Source organism: Callithrix jacchus, chromosome 1, assembly GCF_049354715.1.
Source record: "Callithrix jacchus isolate 240 chromosome 1, calJac240_pri, whole genome shotgun sequence".
In the NCBI taxonomy this organism is placed as follows: domain Eukaryota; kingdom Metazoa; phylum Chordata; class Mammalia; order Primates; family Cebidae; genus Callithrix; species Callithrix jacchus.
This window is the reverse complement of record NC_133502.1, coordinates 44,489,081-44,509,182: the sequence shown is the minus strand read 5'-3', so window position 1 is coordinate 44,509,182 and position 20,102 is coordinate 44,489,081. Positions and strand designations below refer to the sequence as shown.

At 31.9% G+C, this 20,102-nt stretch overlaps 1 long non-coding RNA gene across 7 annotated transcripts in view; it reads right to left on the bottom strand.

Annotated features, from left to right (window-relative positions):
* Positions 1-20,102, bottom strand: part of LOC118152959 (uncharacterized) — a 328,047-nt gene that overhangs the window by 127,880 nt on the left and 180,065 nt on the right. For 6 of the 7 annotated variants that reach the window (XR_013525713.1, XR_013525710.1, XR_013525709.1 and 3 more), the window contains exons 5-6: positions 11,280-11,503; positions 9,607-9,721 (exon numbers count right to left, since the gene is read on the bottom strand). The exons of the other annotated variant lie outside the window; for it this stretch is intronic. This is a non-coding gene — a long non-coding RNA (uncharacterized LOC118152959). The remainder of the gene's footprint in view (positions 1-9,606; positions 9,722-11,279; positions 11,504-20,102) is intronic. 7 annotated transcript variants of the gene reach the window in all.

Genomic DNA, 20,102 nt, shown 5'->3' with positions numbered 1-20,102 from the left:
CCAAGGAAATGAAATCTCCACCTCATAAAGATATCTGTGCCCCTGTGTTTATCACAGGAATATTAATAGTAACCAAGATATGGAAATAATGTAAGGGTCCACTAACAGATGAATAAATAAGATGTAATATATATACATATATGTGAGTGTCTGTAACACACACAGGAGTATTATTCAGCCTTAGAAAGTAGATTCTGCCATTTGCAACAACATGGATAAATCTAAAGGATATTATTCTTGGTCAAATAAGCCAAAAACAGAAAGAAAATTATTGCACAATCTCATTTATTTGTGAAACCTAAAGAACAAAAATCTGAGAAAAACTTGAATATATAGAAAAAGGGAGTATACTGTTGGTTATCATAGGTAGAGGGTGCCAATCGATGGGAAAATGAAAATCAGAGTACAAAGGTTGAGTTGTGGAGATTAAATAAGTTAATGAACAGCATGAGAACTATAGTTAATAACACTTTATTGTATACTGGAAATTTGTTAAGGTAGATTTTAGTTACTTTTACCACCACAAAAAAGGGGAACTATATTAGATGATGGATATTCATTTACTTTACAATAGTATTCATCACCAAAACATCGTGTTGTATGCCTTCAGCATGAACCATTAAGTAAAAGTAAAAAAGTAGCCCGGTGCAGTGGCTCATGCCTGTAATCCCAGCAGATTGGGAGGCCAAGGCAGGCAGATCACCTGAGGTGGGGAGTTCCAGACCATCCTGACCAACATGGAGAAACCTCGTCTGTACTAAAAATACAAAATTAGCCAGGCATGGTGGTGCATGCCTGTAATCCCAGCTACTTGGGAGGCCAAGGCAGAAGAATCGCTTGAACCATGCAGGCAGAGGTTACAATCAGCCTACATTGGCCATTGCACTCCAGCCTGAGCAACAAGAGAGAAACTCTGTCTCAAAAAAAAAAAAAAAGAAAGAAAGAGAGAAAGAAAAAAAAAAGCAAGAAAGAAGAAAAGAAAGAAAGAGAGAGAGAAAGAAAGAACAAAGAAAAAAGAAAAATGTATTCTCTGTATCCTAAGTAAAGTTTCAAGAATTTTGGAATTTTGGAGTAGAGCCCTGTTCAACTCTACCACCATCAGTAAACCACACTGAATATGAACTACAGAAAATGGCTAGAGAAATCTACCTCTTTCAATGGTGAATAATTTTTTAAAGCCAATATAGTATCTATATTTACATGTAATACAAAGATATCACATGTAAACGAGGGAAGGGGTTAAGATAAAAAACAATAATAATTACAAAAAAACCCTTAGCAGAAAGAAAAGTAGCATAGAATGAGTAAAATCTGTGAGCAAATTTAAACCATGGATCATTACAACCAAAGAAAACACATAAAGCTTCCCAATAATGCAATCATTTCTATAAAGCAAGTTCACAAAAACAAATACAACTGAGAGAATAGATAGAATTAATAAGAGGAATGAAACATGAATTGCACATGAAAGTATTCAAAACAGTTTGAGAAACAAAGGAAAAAGAAAAAGAAACAGAATAGATATGTAACAAACTTAATAAAGGATATAGAAGGTAGAGATGACAGAAATGTGCAAATAAAAAATAAAATAATTAAAGTAGATCAGGTGGAAAATGACATCCTAAGGAAACAAAGCATGATTACTTAGAGGATGCAAAAAAGAAAATTGAAACAAGGAGAAAAGCTTAAGAATATAATTCAATTTATTTGTCAAAATGTTACAAAACAAAAATATGGAGGGTCACATTGTAAACCAGGATAAATCAGATGAGAATGATGAATACTCATTCATATTCTAGGAGTTTCTGGAATTCAAATGTGAAGAAATTGCTTTGGCATTAAGACAAAAATATTGTCATTTTTATGTTCAAAACTTTTATTCTGTGCTCAGACATATATTCAGAACTCTCAAAAAAATAAAATATAACCAATATTTTGTTCTTGACAAACTGTCACTCAAATTCAATGGCAACAGTTTCAAACATGCAAGAACTTAGGGAATATTATTGCTACAAACTATTGTTGAGAAAGTTGCTAGATAGCAAACTTCAAACAATAGACATGTAATTGTGAAAACTCCATCAAAGGACTGAGAGTAAGAATGAATGCATTAACAAAGCAACTAGATTGAAACTAATGTGCCTTTAAATTTACAGAAAATAATGTAAACTTTATAAGCCCTGACAGTACAGAATAATAAACATGTTTTCCTTAATCCTGCACTTTTATACACAGTCCTTTCATTAAATTTTTTAAAAGTAATTTAAACATTTGGGAATCACAGAATTGCAATTTGAGGCATAAAAACAGATCAGAGTGGTCTTTAAGTTGTACAAAGAACAAAGAAAAGGGTGGGATTTTATTAGAAAGAGAAATTTTATGTACTATTTTGTATGAAAACTCGCTGTCAGAGAAGATTTGTGAAGCGGTCAAGCTCTGATTGGTGAGTGTTGGTAACAAGTTAAACTAGTCTGAGAACCCAGGCAGGTTTCTTCAGCAGCTACTAGGTAAAAGGGTCTTATGGTTACAGCAGGCTATTTCAGCACCTGAATTTGCAAAAAGTTCAATTTTTGAAACTGGTATTGTGTCAAGAATGCTCTTTCCTCCTGGTCCATTCACTCTGATGTGTAATAAGACTGACCACATTTGTATAATCAACTTTCACAATGCCAAACATATTATGTTGTATTCCTGACTGTATCCTTATCACAATTCAGATAAATATGCAAGTTTTTATGGTTATACTAATATGAAATGTAAATTAAAAAAAACAATGACAATTCAAAAAAAAGTTAGAAAAATATAACTCTAAGGAAATAAGTGATACAAATACAAAGGGTAAAATTAGCACATAAGAGAATATACTAAAACTTATGTATCATTTCTGGAGGTTCTTTTTGCATGTTCTAATAAAACAATTAAGCGCATATATATATTTTAAACTTCCATGAAAACTTTGCAGGTTCTAATAAAACAGTTAAGCATATATATATATATATATATATATATATGTGTGTGTGTGTGTGTGTATACATATATATGTGTGTGTATGCTTATATATATACATATATATAAACATATATATGTGTGTGTATATATATATATATATATATATATATTTCAAACTTGCATGAAAAGTGTGGGAAAATTAAGGAAATTGTAGGAAAATATAATTTACCAAAAGTGACTCCAGAAGAGATAGCAAACTTAAACAAATTTCCCAAGAAAAATTAAAAATATACATGAGGACTATGAGGTCCTGTTTTATTCCCTTTTCTTTACCTCCTCACCTCCTCCCAAAAGCACTAAACTCAGATACTTTCATAGGAGAATGCTACCAAAAATTTAAAGTTGAGTTAAATTCAACAAATTGAAATTATGTAAAGCTTCACAAACTGTATGTCACATAAAAATTAAAATAAAAATCTTCCAAGTTCTTATTAAGCAAAAATAATCAATATTAAACCTTACAGATTTCAATGGAAAAAATAGCTACAACCCAACTTCCAATTCCTGTTATGATATTTACATATAAATTCGTAGTAAAATATTCACAAAGAGAATGAATGTATGACAAGTTTAGTAAACCATGACCAAATAGGGTTTATTTCATTAATGTTATAATGTTTCCATATTTGGATATATCTTATATTAACCATTGTTACTGTCTCAGAAGAAGAAATATTATCCCCCAGACACCCTGATCAGGTATTTGGGAAAGTTGAAAATCCATTCTTAATAAATAAAACCACATTAGATAATTATTTTCTTTGAAAAAGAAGAATGTAAACACATCTCAATAGAAGAATGAACCTCATACATAAAATATGGCACCTCTCCATTACATGCCAACCCATCTAGAAGTCAGCACAGAGAAATAAACCTCCTTCTGTGATCCTGCAATCCATCTGAAACTCAAAGTATAACATGGACAGTAATGATTGATAGGTCAAGCTTCTCAAAATCAGTTGATACCTTAGTCATCCTTACATTACATTATTTACCTCAGTTTCTGGCCCATATGCCTCAAGAACTGTGAAGGGATTCATATATCCCCTGACTTACAAGCTAATGAGTTAGCCTTCCACAGTTTCTAGGATACTGACAGTTTCTAGGATACTGATCCTCCTACCAGGATCCTGGGAGGAGACTCCTGGCAGAGAAGGCAGCATGAGATGAGCTCCTTGGTATTAGTTACCCTTGCTGGCATGTTGCTCAGTAGCAACATCAATGGGTCAAGCTGGATGTCTGCACACATAGTGGGTTGCATTTCAGGAGAGGAAATTTGATTTTGGGAATTTCAAATCTTTATCATGGTATTCATCATGCTGCTGTTTGTCCCAAAAGGAGACATTACACTGGACCATAAACATGACTGGCTTTTTTTCCTACCTATATAATCCAAAGCTATTTACTATAAAAGAAAAAGTCTTTAAAAATATATTCTGTAACAAAGAGCAGTCAGTATGTTGCTTTATGAGATGAGCAGAAATACATGGGACTGGTGAAGATGTGTCAGATATTGTATTTAAGATTGTCTAAGAGGGCAGAAATTTGATCAAAATGCATTCATTTCACTTAATTAAATGAGTATTTTGATTCAGTTTCTATCATTTATTCTTACAATACAAATTGACTTTGTCTCTATTGTCCCACTAGTGGGAATGTTACAAAAGGACTGAAGTCTGTTAGTAACCCCTTGAATTGAATGTATTAGAAAATAGTTTTGCTGTTTTATGGGAGTTTCATAAACAGAGATGCTCCCTGATACAACATGACTTAAACAAAGATATCCTGGCTGAGCCTTCCTATAAAGGCCATGTTTTATAGACATATCTTCAATACAAAAATAGTATGTGGGTTGCATTTTTTATATATCTTTTTCCCACATTTTATTTCATTGTACAAGGGAAAATATAACTAAAGAAAATAAGACTTAATTTCAATGACTTGTAAATAAATATTTACTAATTTGTGTTTTAAAACTATTATTCCTGAAGAGGCTAACCATAAATGGAAAACTTGCTTCTAGAATGCTCATTTGTGGAGGCTTAAAAACGTGGGTGAAACCTCTGTTATATGTTGTTAGACATGTTAGGTTTTCTAAAATGTAAGTCTTTAATCAAAAGAATAAGGAACAAAAATGTCAACATATTTAGAAAAGACCTCTTAAACATGGCAAGGAAAAAGTTGTCTCTGATAGCTTAAGCAAAATAGAGTAAACCTGGGAGGAAAAATAAAAATAATTTTATACAGCCTCCCACAAATCAAAAAAGATATTTTTTTTTTGCTAGGGTGAGAAATAGCAGATGTTTTCTAATTGAAAATAAATGAACAATGTAAAATAGCTGACAGTGTTTGTCAAAATAATTAGTCATTTGAAAATATTTGTGTAGCACACAGTAGGTTTTTAAAACTGACTGTGAATAAATATTTGAATGAATGACTTGGTGGTATATAAATCTGCATGTTACCCTTGGGTATCTTAGCTGGTAAAATAAATATGGACTAGAAGCTCAATTAATTTTCCCCCTTATATCAAAACTAAACATTGTATAGATTGAAAACAAAAATGTAAAAAAGTTGATGGCTTCAGGAGTCCTTGGAGAATAATGTGTAAATGGGAACTTGGCCCAACCACCCCTCCCCCATTTAATAAAAATTTTACTGTTCAATCTGTGAATCAGCATAGCCTGTAAACTGTAAGCGTCTCTTCCATGCCTTTGATTTTTGACAGCCATAATTGACATATATAAACTCTTTAAAGTTACTTCTGGCAATTTTCTCTGGGGTAAAGATTTTAGATAACAAGGCAGATGGCTAAGTGTACACATTAGGATATTTTGCTTTTTGCCTGGTTATTCTGGGTTTGTTATATTTTGTATTCTTTGGGGGTTGCCAGTACAACTAATACAATAATTAATAGGACATCACATTCTTCATTAGTTTATGCAGGATATGGTGTCATCCAAGTCTAAAATATATAGTGCATATAATGTCAGACATAAGTCATTTTTTTAAGTGTACTGGCTTTATTCTCACCACAGTAAAAAAAATCTACATATTTCATAGATATTAATTGAAATCTTTCAAAATATTTAATAGAAGTAAATCATTTGTCTCAAACTTGAATAGAAATGTTAACATTTAAGATCTTATATATTGAATTTTTTATCAATTTTTATTTAATGGTGGGAATAAATTATCACATTATTTTTCAACAATATCAGAGATGGATCTTAATATATATGGAGCTTCTAAAGGATATAATTTACCTCCCTATCATCAGTGTATGAGAGTACTCATTTCTCAGAGATGTTAGCAATGAGTTTAAAATTAGAACATGAGCATCTTTTTTCCTCTAGTGTTTTGATTTTTCTGTCTTCCATTTTGTCTAATGTTTTTGTGTGTTTAATAGTGGAAATTTTATATGTTTAAAGCACCTAGTAATAATATTACTTTAAAAGTATATTCCAAATGTTATTTAAACTTTTCATGGGATTTTAATGTTTTGTGTTGTTATTTATTTATGTTTCTAGCTTCAAATTTACATTAATCATGGTTGAGCTATTTGAAGTGACCTCTGAACAGCACCAAAAACATTAGTAATTCACCTGAGACCACATACCCATAGAAATTTCTCAGTAATCATTTTACCACTTGTGCTAGTTTTTTAAGGCACATCTTTGAAATTTGAGAGGTGTATTTTATCATAAATTCCAAGTTAATGTAATGACGCCCTGCACCTTTACTGTCCTTTTTCAGATGAAAATATGTGCCTTCTGGAAAATTCAGTTTATTTAAAATGTAATTCAATAATGTCAATTTTATTATTTTCTGAAAAATACATAATTATTATAGTTTGAATATCTGTATGTCAGAACTTTCTGAGTCCTTGAAACTAAACATATGAAAGAAAATTTGAAGCAGCATTTTTCTTCTAAAATCAAAATTTATTATTTAATTTTTCCATTCGTTATAATTAAGTGTAATAGGCAGTAAAGGACCTTAATTTGCTTAGTACTGAATACATATATACGACTGAATATTACCGTCTATCATTGACTGAGAATTTTATCATACCTTCCTGCCCTGTTTTTAAAAGTTGTATTCTGAGGTGAAGGTGATTAGAGCATACAAAGTTATTATTACGGTAACATATTATGGCAGTATATCATATATGTAACTCATCAATGCTCTCAGTACCTGCTTTTTAATTAGTTGAGGTGTTTCACAATTGTTTTTTAATTTTACAATAATAATTTTACAGAAAATAAGTGCATGTATCTGCCATCTGTGTATGGAAGGAAAATATATATGTGTAAAGGCCTCTCTGTTTTATTCTTCATTGGCATAAATGCTTGAATGTTTCTATTTCATTCCAAAAAGTTAAGTATTTTGGCATTTGTACTCAGGATGCCTACATTAGCTAACCTAGATGACCTTTTATGTATCTCATCACCAGAGGGACTTGGACTTTAAACAGGGATAGTATTTTGCCCCATACAAATTACTATCTTCACTTTGTAATACAGCTGTACCAACAGGCTTTAGCAGTTATGCTGTTTCTTATTCTCCTACCAAAAAACATTGTTTTAATACTTATTTTTAATGCTCTTATTGCTATTTATGCCTCATCTGGCCACCAGATGCACACACAACTTCACTTCCTATGAAAGAGGTTGTTTAGGCATTTGGTATGTTGGCTATTATGTTTGTTCATATAACTACTCAGCATGGTTCACCCTTTAAAATATGGTGCTTTGTGACATTTGAATTTGAAATTTACAAGCATGCATTAATTATCTCTTTTGATCATCTCCACAACTCTGTGAGTTGGCAAAACTGATACCACGATCCACATATTTTTTCAGATGCTAAAACTGAGATCCAGAATGATGAAGTAATTATGAAAGAGACAACACTTAGGCAGTTGAGCTGAGATTAAGAACTCATGTTTTATGAGTCTTAGTCTAATGTTCTTTGGACTAAAATCATTCTTGAGAAAGCTTTGCAGCTACTTTCTCTCATTTCATAGTCATTTGACTTCAAGGCCGTAATAAAATGATAAAAGTTATTCTTTTTACTTAAGCTTGATTATACCTCTAGACACACTAACGCAATGCAGGTGTTTAACTAAATATGATAAAAGTAAATGAATGAATGAATGAAAATAAATAACTATCATCATCAGGTCATAGTGCATATGATCCTAATATCAACAGGTCATCAACTATCTATTTATTATGCACTTGCACTGTACTAAGTATTTAAAACACTGCATTATTTATCCTCTATAAAAATTGGTTAGATGTGATTATTCTTAATTTATAGATGATACCAGTATGTTCAAAGAGTTCAAGCAACTTGTCCAAGGGCATGCAATGAAGTGGTAAAGTCTGTATTTTAATTCACTTTTATCAGCTTCCCAGGTCATCCCTTTTACAACATTTATTTTTGTTAGTGTGATAAGTAATTATATGTATAAGGCACTGTTCTAAAAAAATTATCAGTATCACTAATTTAATACTTATAATACTCCTTTGACTGCAGTATTCCAAGTGCTTTTTATTGTATATAGGAAGTTTGGACTCCATTCCAGTTCATTACTTTTTTTTTTTTTTTGAGACGGAGTCTTGCTCTGTCTCCCAGGCTGGAGTGCAGTGGCGCCATCTCGGCTCACTGCAACCTCCACCCCCTGGGTTCCAATTTCTGCCTCAGCCTGCTGAGTAGCCTGGATCACAGGTGCCTGCCACCACACCTGGTTAATTTTTGGAATTTTTTTTTTTTTTTTTTTTTTTTTGAGACGGAGTTTCACTCTTGTTACCCAGGCTGGAGTGCAATGGCGTGATCTCGGCTCACTGGAACCTCCGCCTCCTGGGTTCAGGCAATTCTCCTGCCTCAGCCTCCCGAGTAGCTGGGATTACAGGTGCGCGCCACCATGCCCAGCTAATTTTTTGTATTTTTAGTAGAGACGGGGTTTCACCATTTTGGTCAGGCTGGTCTCGAACTCAGGACCTCAGGATCCACCCACATTGGCCTCCCAAATTGCTAGATTAAAGGCATGAATCACCGCACCTGGCCCATTCAAAACTTTTAGTAAATCCCATGTTTGTTTTGCTCTCGGGCACATACAAAATGCAATATAAAAAACACAATACCAGCCCGGCCATCATGGCAAAGCCCTATCTCTACTGAAAGTACAAAAAATTAGCCAGGTGTGGTAGCCTATGCCTGTAATCCCACCTATTCAGGAAGCTGAAGCAGGAGAATTGTTTGAATCTGGCAGACGGAGGTTGCAGTCAGCCGAGATCGCATCACTGCACTCCAACCTGGGGAACATGGCGAGACTGGCTCAAAAATAAAAATTTTATTTTAAAAATTACAAGACCCTTTTCCTATGGACTTGTAAACATTGTACTTCTATTTGTAATATGCTATTGCTAATATTTAAAGTTTCAACATGATGTGAATAAATAACTGTCTTTACTTGTCTACTCACGTCTCTGTGATTCTAGTAGTTTGCCCATACTACCTAACTTCATAGTTTAACACTGGACATTCCACAATATTCTTTTATGTGAGTGACTTTTGTTTATGACTTACTGAAATAACTGTAGCTAATAAAATTATCCTCATGGAATTGCTTGAACCCAGGAGACGGGGGTTGCAGTGAGCCGAGACCACACCATTGCACTCCAGCCGGGGTGACAGAGTGAGACTGTTTCAAAAAAAAAAAATCCTCATGTTATGCTATAAATAGTCAAATATGATAACTCTAATAGGTAAAATGTGCCCGTTTTATACTATCAACAACAGAATGTGATAAGCATAACAGACAAAACAGTGCCTATATTGTAAGAGGACATGAAGAAACTTTGAGTTTAAAGATCTCATTTGAGATTTGTATGAATTCATTAGGTTTTAGTACAGTTGCATTGCTTTGTAAAATTTCTTCATTAAAATTGGAGTCATTCCATATACATATTAGAGTAAGCTTGTCTATGTTGGTAATAAATGTTGCTAGCATTCTGATAGGCATTGCTTTAAACCTATAGCTCAATTTGAGGAGAACTGACATATTTCCAGTTTTGGTACTTCCAATTCATAAACATAGTATTCTCCACTTATTTGGATATTCTATAATTTTTTTCATCTTCATTTTATAATATCTTTTTTTGAGACAGAGTCCTGCCCCGCCACCCAGGATGGAGTGCAGTGGCACAATCTCTGCATTTTGTAGTTTTCTACAAATAGATCCTATGCATGTGTCTGTATACTTTGGCATTCAATTTTCTTCAGAGTGAATCTAAATGGTCTTTTATTTTTTAATTCGTTTTCCATATTGTTAGTATATAAAAATGTGATTTTGTGTGTGTGTGAGAGAGAAGATACTGTATTGTGCAATTTTGCTGAACTCATTTATTAGTTGTAGGAAATTTTTGAGGATAATTCTTTAAGATATTCTATGTAGACCAGAAAATAGGAATAGCTTTAGTTCTTCCTATGCAATATGTATGACTTTTATTTGTTCTTCGTGCCTTATTTTAGTGACTTGAATTTCTAGCACTAACTTGAAAAGAGTGGAGAGAACAGACATCCTGGCCTTGTCCAAATCTTAAGGTGAAATGATTCAGTCTTTCACCATGAGTATGATGTTAGCTATAGGCTTTTTTAAAACGTGTTTTATGAAGTTGATGTAATTCTCCTTTATCAGTAACTTGTTAAAATTTTTTTAATGAACTGATGTTACCAGAGATTGAAAATTGAGAATGTGGAAGGAAAATGAAAGTGGGTGTGGTTATAAAGGGCAATGTAAGAAATTATTTTATTGGACAGTTTTAGTTTTTGACTACGGTGTTAGATGCAAAAACCTATACTGGTTATAAAATTTTGTGGAAATTAACACACACACATGCATGAGTACAGGTAAAATGTCATGAATACGGAAAAGATGGGTATATTGTGTCACTGTCAATGTTATGGTTGTGGTCTTACAGTTTTGTAAAATGTTACCTTTGGGAGGAAATGGGCAAAATGTACAAAGATATCTCTGTATTATTTCTTATAACTATCTGTAAATTTAGTTACCTCAATACAGCTTTCATTTTAAAAATAGGAGTTTTAAACTATTGTTTGATAGAACTTTGCTCTTTTGCAACAGAATTACCTAGGCAATTAATTTCAGATACAGACATTTTATATGTGTTTTGTTTAGATTCAGTTGCTTCATTAATTAAAAGCTAAAATTGGGCCGGGAAGGGCATGGTGGCTCGCACCTGTAATCCCAGCACTTTCGGAGGCCGAGGTGGGTGGATTGCTTGAGATCAGAAGTTCAAAACCAGCTTGACTGACATGGTGAAACCCTGTTTCTACTAAAAATACAAAAACTAGCTGGGTGTGGTGGTGGGCACCTATAATCCCAGCTACTGGGAGGCGGAGGTTGGAATGAGCCAAAATCACGCCATTGCATTCCAGCCTGGGCTACAGAGCGAGACTCCATCTTAAAAAAAAAAAAAAAAAAGTTAAAATGTACAGAATGCATGGATTCAAATTATTTCAAACACATAAAATAGAGCCGTCAATTAAAATTTTGAGTATATTTATAATGTTTAAAATGATTAACCATTAAGCATAAATTGTATGTGGATAAGACAACCTTATCTGACAACTTAAGTAAAGTGCATTCATAGATGACAAAACCAGCTTAAGAATAAACTCATTAGCTACAAGAATATTTCATATGGATATGTATTTTGTAATTTTCTGCTATTTTTTATTTCTCCTTGAATATGTCTTATAGGTGACTGCAACAGAGTATGAGAATGAAGTTATTTCATTCTTTTTTGGTATTTCAATTGCAAAACACACATCAACCAGTTTATAAAACCAATTTCAATTTAGAAAGGAACCTCAAGCTACATCTCCACCCCTTTCTGGGAAAAAGTCAAGCATAATACCAATCTTCTCAAGAGAACACCTCCAAGCAAAACAATGCCATATTTAGGCACGCCCCTCAGATAAGGTACTCCCTAATGACCAATGCCTGGAGGAAACACTGAACTTTTTTTCTGGAGAAATAGAATTAACACTACTGCTGATTTTTTAGCTCTGCGTAGTTAATCTAGAGAAACTAAATAGCACAGTTCCCTCTAATGACTCAGTTGACAGGTGGTTTACTATGACTGACTTAATTTAAAGCTGATAGTTCATATTTCTTTACAAATCTTTAATCTAGTGATATGTGCAAATCAGATGGAATCTAGAATTTACTGAACGGTATCTTCCAATCACAACACTAATTATTGTGAATGTGAGGTATATAAAAATAAATCATTTCTAGAAAGTAAAAACAGAGAATAAAACAGTAAATTTAACTGATATGTGCTTCCTCTTTCATAGCTACATAGTGAAACAAGGGGCTAAAGTTTAATTGCTAACATTGAGTGAAAGGTGGACTTGTGTAGCTTGTATTACTTCATGATGAGAAAATATCTGGGGACACGAATTTGAAGCATCATGTTAATGTAGTACCCATGGAAATGGACTAGGAATGAAGAAAGAGAGAAGGAAGGAAAATGAATTTGGCCTTAGAAAAAGTCACACATAAAATTACATGCCTTTACTAATACATTTAAAAAGTTTCAAACAACTGTGAGTGATAGAAAATAATAATTTATATGTTAAGAAAATATGGCCAAACACAGTGGTTCATGCCTGTAAACACAGCCCTTTGGGAGGCCACGGTGGTATCACTTGAGCTCAGGAGTTGAAGATCAGTCTGGGAAACATTTGGAGACCCCCATCAAAAACAACAAAAAAAAGATTTTTAAGTTAAAAAAAAAATAGCTGGGCTTGGACACCTGTGATCCCAGCTACTAGAGAGGCTGAGGTGGGAAGATTGCTTAAACCTAGGAGATCAAATCTGAAGTGAGCCATGAGCATGCCACTGCATTCCAGTCGGGGCTACAGAGCAAGACAGAGTTTCAATAAATGAATGAATGAATGAATGAATAAATAAATGAATGAATGAATGAAAATAAAAGAAAGAAAGGAAAAGAGGAAAATATTAATATAGCTGTGTATAGATGTGGTCACATTGAATATTCTTGTAAAGAGAATTTCTACTTTTCAATAGGTGGTGCAAATATTTGGAGTCCTTTAGGTATCACTAATTTTATATTTTCATATAAAATAGGGAAAGAAATATACTATATATGAATCTAAAGCCACTTAACACATATAACATTTGACCTAATGACAATTCTCAAATGTAGAAAGAGAATGTCAATTAAAAAAAGTCAACTAAACACTGTTAAAAAAATTAGATTTGATTTATACAAAATGCATAATGCAATACATGTAAGCAAAGCAAGAGAAGATCTTGAAGTGAACAGTAAGGAAATTGTAGTCTGACACAAATGAAATTCATTTTGATCCTTTACTATCTAATTATGTGGTTATGAACAGTTGCTTGCTATTGATAGTAGAAAATTTTACAAACCACTCAGCAAGTCTAACTATTTCACTTTCAAATAATTTTTTTTGAGATAATGGATTTTTAAGTCAAAGAAATCATATGTGAAATATGAAATGAAAATACCATTCCTATAAAAAAATAAGAAAAAATAGGGAAGCAAAAATATTTGTTTGACTTCAAAGGAGACATATTCTTCAAAGTAATCACTATGTATTCTAGTGCTAACCATTATAGGTAAAAGTATAATTCCATTGGTCAGAGATTTGAACAAATTGAGCAATATTTGACTATTTTTGGTTTTGTTTATAATATTCCACATAGTATTGAAACATTTGAAATAAGTACACATTTAACATATTTTATGGATCTGGATATTGGTTTAAATAAGTGTAAAAATAACAATAAAATATATCACAATCATATAATAATAAAGTGTTTTGTAATTTTTGATTAATAATCTTCAGCTACCTAATTCCAATGTTAGAACATAATATGTCAAACTCATGGTTCATTTCTCAATATAAATATTGTTTTAAGAAATGATATTGACCATTTAATTACAACTGCTTCAGCAGAACAAAATCTCTCCAAATTCAACAAATCAAAATAATTTATCTAAATTGGCATTTCTGTCAACAGGACACAGAATACATGAGGATCTTGATTAAATAACGTAATTAGTAATTTTGCTGAAAGAAGGCAAAAATTTTATGAAATTCTATATAATAATGTAAGAACTATGTATGTCTTTATTTGATTACTCACCTAAAATTCATCACCCCAACCCATAATTAAATATCCACACATCCAATCGTCTCTGTGGTTTTACCAAATTTCATTATGAGAAAAGACATTGCTTTACACACGAGGTTATAATATAGTAATATTTATCTATTTAGGAAACTAAAACACATTCTCAAACAATTTGATTTGTAACTAGTGTGAAGCAATACTGAAATCCTAGGAAAGTAATTTATATATGGGAACCCCCTTAAAGTTAAATAAAGGTGGGAAAGTTAGTTCTACTTCCTATGTGTACTTCCTTGTACACTATAACAGTCTTTTGTTTTCTTAACTATTCAAAAACATCTTGTATATATTCACAGTACTAATTCACTAGATTAGTCCACTATGGACTAGTGTGATTTTTCAGACCAAGAAGAGAACAGACTTCCATATCTCATTTGCATTTTTTGGCACAGGAAGGGAAAACATCCGAGGGAATTGAGCTTTTCTCACTTCTTATACAATTACACAAATTGCTTATTTCTATGGGCAGCAATTATATAAAAGAAGTGCCCAAGATTCATAATGCACTAGAAAAGGTAGTAATGTTCAGTAGGATTAAACTTATTAAACTTCTTGATTGCCACATAAGTTACCAAAGTTTACCTTTGATGATTTCCATAAGTAATTGAAACAATTAGATAATAGCATATTAAATTAAAGGATAGTATCAAAATAGGAATACTATAAATGTTAGTTGAATATAAGGAACTAGGTGGATATCTAAGAGATTATCAGGGCTTTTCTGAAACCTCTAAGACTGCAAAAATTATTGTCTGTAAGTTAAATCTCTATAGTGCAGAGATGTCAGATGACAGGCACAATTAGTGAGATGGTATTAGATGTATAGTCTTGACCTGATTTCTCCAACTGATTTATTTTTACAAGTTTCTTCATAATTTGGCAGAACCAGAAGCAATGCAACTTGGCCAAAAACAATGTTTACTTAACCAAAATAATATTGCTTATTGTGATTAATTATCCCATCAATGTTACTAACTTATTTGTGCAAGTTATCATTAAATTCCTTGATGTCTATATGTTCTGCAATCATGTTTCCTTATAGATTCTTAATATTTATACTTTGAGTCACTATTTTGTTTAGTTAGCCTTTCTTGTGGTTTATCAATGTTATTGAGTCACTATTTTGTTTAGTTAGCCTTTCTTGTGGTTTATCAATGTTATCGATGGTTTCAAGTTTTAACTTATTACTTAATCATTTATCCTTTGTCTGTTTTCACTCATTAATTTTCAATGTTACCTTTATGATTTCCTTCATTGTAGTAACATTATATTTTATTTATGTTGCTTTTTCTAGTTTCTTAAGATGGATGTTTAGGTCACTGGTTTCCAATTTTTTTTCTCTCAATATTAGGATGTAGATTTATGAATTGCCTTAACATCTTTCTAAAGATTTTGCTATTTGTGTTTTTTCTTGTTATTCAGTTAAAAATATTTCTTTGGTCTTGTTATTTCCTAACTAAAAGATTATTTGGAAGTGTGTTAGTTAATTTTAAAGAATGTGGAGATTTTTCCAATATAATTTTCAATATAATTCATTCCAAATATGACCATTTTATTGTGATCAAAGACTCTTATTTGTGTGATTTGCTATAAATTGTTAACATCTGCTTATAGTATAGCATTTGGTTTATTTTTCATTATGCTTAGAATATTTCTTCAATTATTATTGAATATAGTAGCCATAGTGTCAATTATTTTCAACTTGTTTAAAATTTTCTTCAAATCTTCTATATCCTTACTATTTTCTTAATTACTTCTATCCAGTACTGAAAGAAACATGCTTTTAAAGGTTTCTATTGTAATTGTAGTTTTACCTATTTCTGCTTAAGTTCTATCAGTTTTTGCTTCATGTATTTTGAACATCTGGTAATAGTTGCATACACATTTAGGATTGTTGCATCTCTGATAAGTTGATGCTTTCACTTTTATAACATGTCCTTCTTTACTTCTGGTAATATTTCTTGCATTAAACTTTGATAACATATAACTTCATTAGCTACCATATGGTTAGATTTTGTCTGCTATATCTTGGTACCGACCTTTCACTTTTAATCTGAGTTTTTATGATGAAAATGCTCTGGGGGAATTTTTAGATACATTTTTGATATTTAATTTTAATTTATTTTTTTTAACCATACTCAGAATGACTTGCCTCTTTTAGATGTATCCAGAATTGTTTTATGTCCCTGTATATAGTCAACCATATGCATTCAACATAATTCTGAAATGACTGAAGATGTAGTTCCATAGATATTTATTAGGTTAATGTGGTTGACAGTTTTCCTCAATCATCTATGTGTTTGGTGACTTTTTCTACTTGTTCTATCATTTGATAACAAATAGGTTCATTATTTCTAACAATGATTTGTCGTATTCTCCATTTCACCCTTTAGTTCTGTTGATTTTTTTCATGTTATCAGTCACAGTGACATATATAATTACTATGTTTTCCTGATTAGTTATTTATTATCATCAAATTTTCTGGTTTCCTGCTGACAATCTTTTCTTAGTATAACAATCTTTTTCTTAGTATATATATTGACTGATATTAGCATAATCATCCTAGACTTGTTATGCTTACCCTAAACATAGTATGTCTTTTAAAAAATTTATTGTCAAATTATTGGTTGCTTTTTAGTTAATATGTGTTTAGGAATTGATTTTATTTTATCCATTTTTTCAATCTCTGCCTTTTAATTGTATTGTTTCTCCATAATTATTTAAAGTAATGGTCAAATAAAAGTACATCACTATATATTTTCTGTGTGTCTCTTTTAGTTTTCTTGTTTAAATTTTCCTAATATATTTTGGATTATAAAATTTGGCAATGATACTTTCACTTTTATATTGTGTTTTTAGTTATACATTTTGTATTATTTTGGGTTTGATTGACTCTAAGGATTAAGATACATATTCAAGAACCTTTTCAGTTACTTGGAAGTTATACTGTACAAATTCACATAAATGCAAAAAACTTGCAAATGTTCAGTTTATATGTTCTATTGCACTGTCTACTTAGATTATAAACTGTGCAAGTAAATGTTATGCTATTTTTTCTAGAAACTCTCATATGTATTTTAAATAGTCATTTACATTAGCTACATATTTAACACTTTTGATATTCTTCTCTCTTAAAAATCTGGGTTTTCAGTACGGATAAAAATCCTCAGGATAAAGAACATACTTTAGCATTGCTTACAGCACCAGTATGCTGGCAATGAATTACATTAGTTTTCTTTTATCTGAAACTTTTTTATACTGGATATAAAAATCTAGTTTGGCATTTTTGTTTCTTTTAGCAATATTTTCCTCTACTCTTCACTCTCGTTTAGCCTCCATATAGATTTAGATACGAAGTATACTGTATTTTTAATTATATGTGTATGCATATTTACATTCTGAACATTTATGTGTCTAGCTATATGTTTATATAAGTAATATGTAATTTTTTATTCTTTTTACTTTCAAAAATTTCTTTGTATCATTAATTCTTTAGTCATATAACTCTGATCTCCCCAGGCATAGTTTTATTCACATTTATTCTGCTTTGTCTTTCTATTGTTTCTAAAAAATACCATTCTGTTGTCTTCTGACTTGTATTGTTTCTGAGAAGTCAGCCATCATTATTATTGTTGTTCCTTAAAATTTGTCTTTTTCACCTCTGCCTGCTTCAAGAATTTATCTTTAACTTGAGTTTTGAGAAAGCTGACATGAGACATGACTGTATGTGGTTTTTCTCTGTATTTATCCATCATGGTTTTGTTCTTGATGCTACTGCTCTTTCTGTTGGTGCTGCTGTTGTTTTAACTTCTGGAATTATTAGCTGATGTTTTAAATCAAATTTGAAAAAATATGTTTATCATTTTTTTTCTAAATACTTTTTCTTTTCTTTTCTCCTCGGAGACTCAGTTATCATAACAATTTCTTACAGTACATTGATGCATCTCTCTCTGCTTCAGTTTGGATAATTTCTATTAAGCTACCCTCAAATTCTATAATCTTTTCCTTAGTAGGTCCAAAATGTTATTACTGCCCTTGAATGACTTTATAATTTCAGAAATATTATTTTGTACAATTTTTATCATCAGGGTTTGCATTTCTTTATTGAATAGACCATATCTTTATGTTAAGTGTGTAAATATTTAATATAGCATAGTTATTTTGAAATTCTTTTCTTCTGTTAAGGACTGAATGCTTTTGTCCCCCAAAATTCATATGTTGAAGCTCTAACCCCCAGTGTAGTTATATTAGGAGATGGGTTACTAAGAAACTGATTAAGTTTAAATGAGGTTATACAGATGGTGATCCAATAGGATTAATCTATTAATCCAAAGGATTCATGTTTTTTAGATTAAGAGATACCTGAGAGTTCACTCTCTGTCCCTTTTTCTCTATGCACACACTAAGGAAGGACTATACATGGAAAGGGTAGTAAGAAAACTGTCTACAAGCCAAGGAAATAACTTCACCTGAAACCAAAATAGCTAGAGCCTTGACTTTGGGTGTGTAGCCCCAGAACTGTGAGGAAATGAATTTCTTTTGTTTAAGGCACTGAGTCTATGGTATTTTGTTATGTCAGTCTGAGCAAACTAGTATACCTAATATCTTAATAACTAGTTTATCTATGTACCTGTTTTTATTGATTGCAATTTTTCTTCCTAATGGGTCACATTTTTCTACTGCCTTCACGTCATGTAATTTATTGGTGCATTCAGAAAATTGTGGAGCATGCTTTCTCATGTTTTTAAATTTATTTTATTTTATTTCTCTTCACAGAACCTGAGTCCTTCTCTCAGTATGGTGATCAGGGAGTGAAAAACTGATCATTCAGATTCTTCAGGTCTTAAGTTCAAGTGTGGTATACTTGAACTATGGTGTTAATTCTGTTGAGCACAGTTGTGATTACTCTAACCTCCATCGGCTTTTTTGCCATTATTTCTGCTGCTGCTGCCACCTTTTTGATCATGTCAGTATTTGACCTGAGCTTTAGATTCACATGTTTTAGTTTACTGGTTCCCATTCATACGCAATTTCTCTAGGGACCCATATTCCAAACACTGCCACAATGTATGTGACTATGTGAGTCCTCTCTGTTTTTCAGCTGTTTTCTTGACAATGTAGGGGCATGATATAAAAAGAACAGTTATGAAGCAAACAATTTGTTTTGCATTTGGACATTTTTCTATTAATTCCATCTTGCCAATTTACATAGTCATTAAGGTCTTACATAAGCTAGCTTCTGCTCCTTCTTCTGCTCACCATTTATGACAAGAGCACCCTTTCTAGGCTCATACCTGTATTATATAAGGGAACTTCAAAATGTTTGTGGAAAAACTGAATTTAATATAAAAATAAAAAATACATAAGCTTTATTTCTCACTGTAAGCTTTGTGAAAGTTAAGACACTTTTGTAAGTGATAAAAAACAGCCATTTAGCCCATCCTTAAAGAACTGAGGTCCTGGGAATTTGGCCATGGCAATGTTGTTATTATTATTATTATTTGCATTATTAACTGAAGAAAAATTGGTACCCTTTAAATGCTTTTTAAGATTAGAAAATAAAATGAAGTCCGAAAGAGTGCAATCATGACTACAGTAGGAATGCCTAATAACTCCCCATCAAAACTTGTAAAATTGACCTTGTTTGATGAGAGGAATGAGCAGGAACATTGTCACCATGAAGAAGAACTCTCTGATGAAGCTTTCCCAGGCATTTTTCTGCTAAAGCTTTGAATAACTTTCTCAGAACACTCTCATAATAAGCAGATGTTATCTTTCTTTGCTCCTCCAGAAAGTCAACAAGCAAAATGCC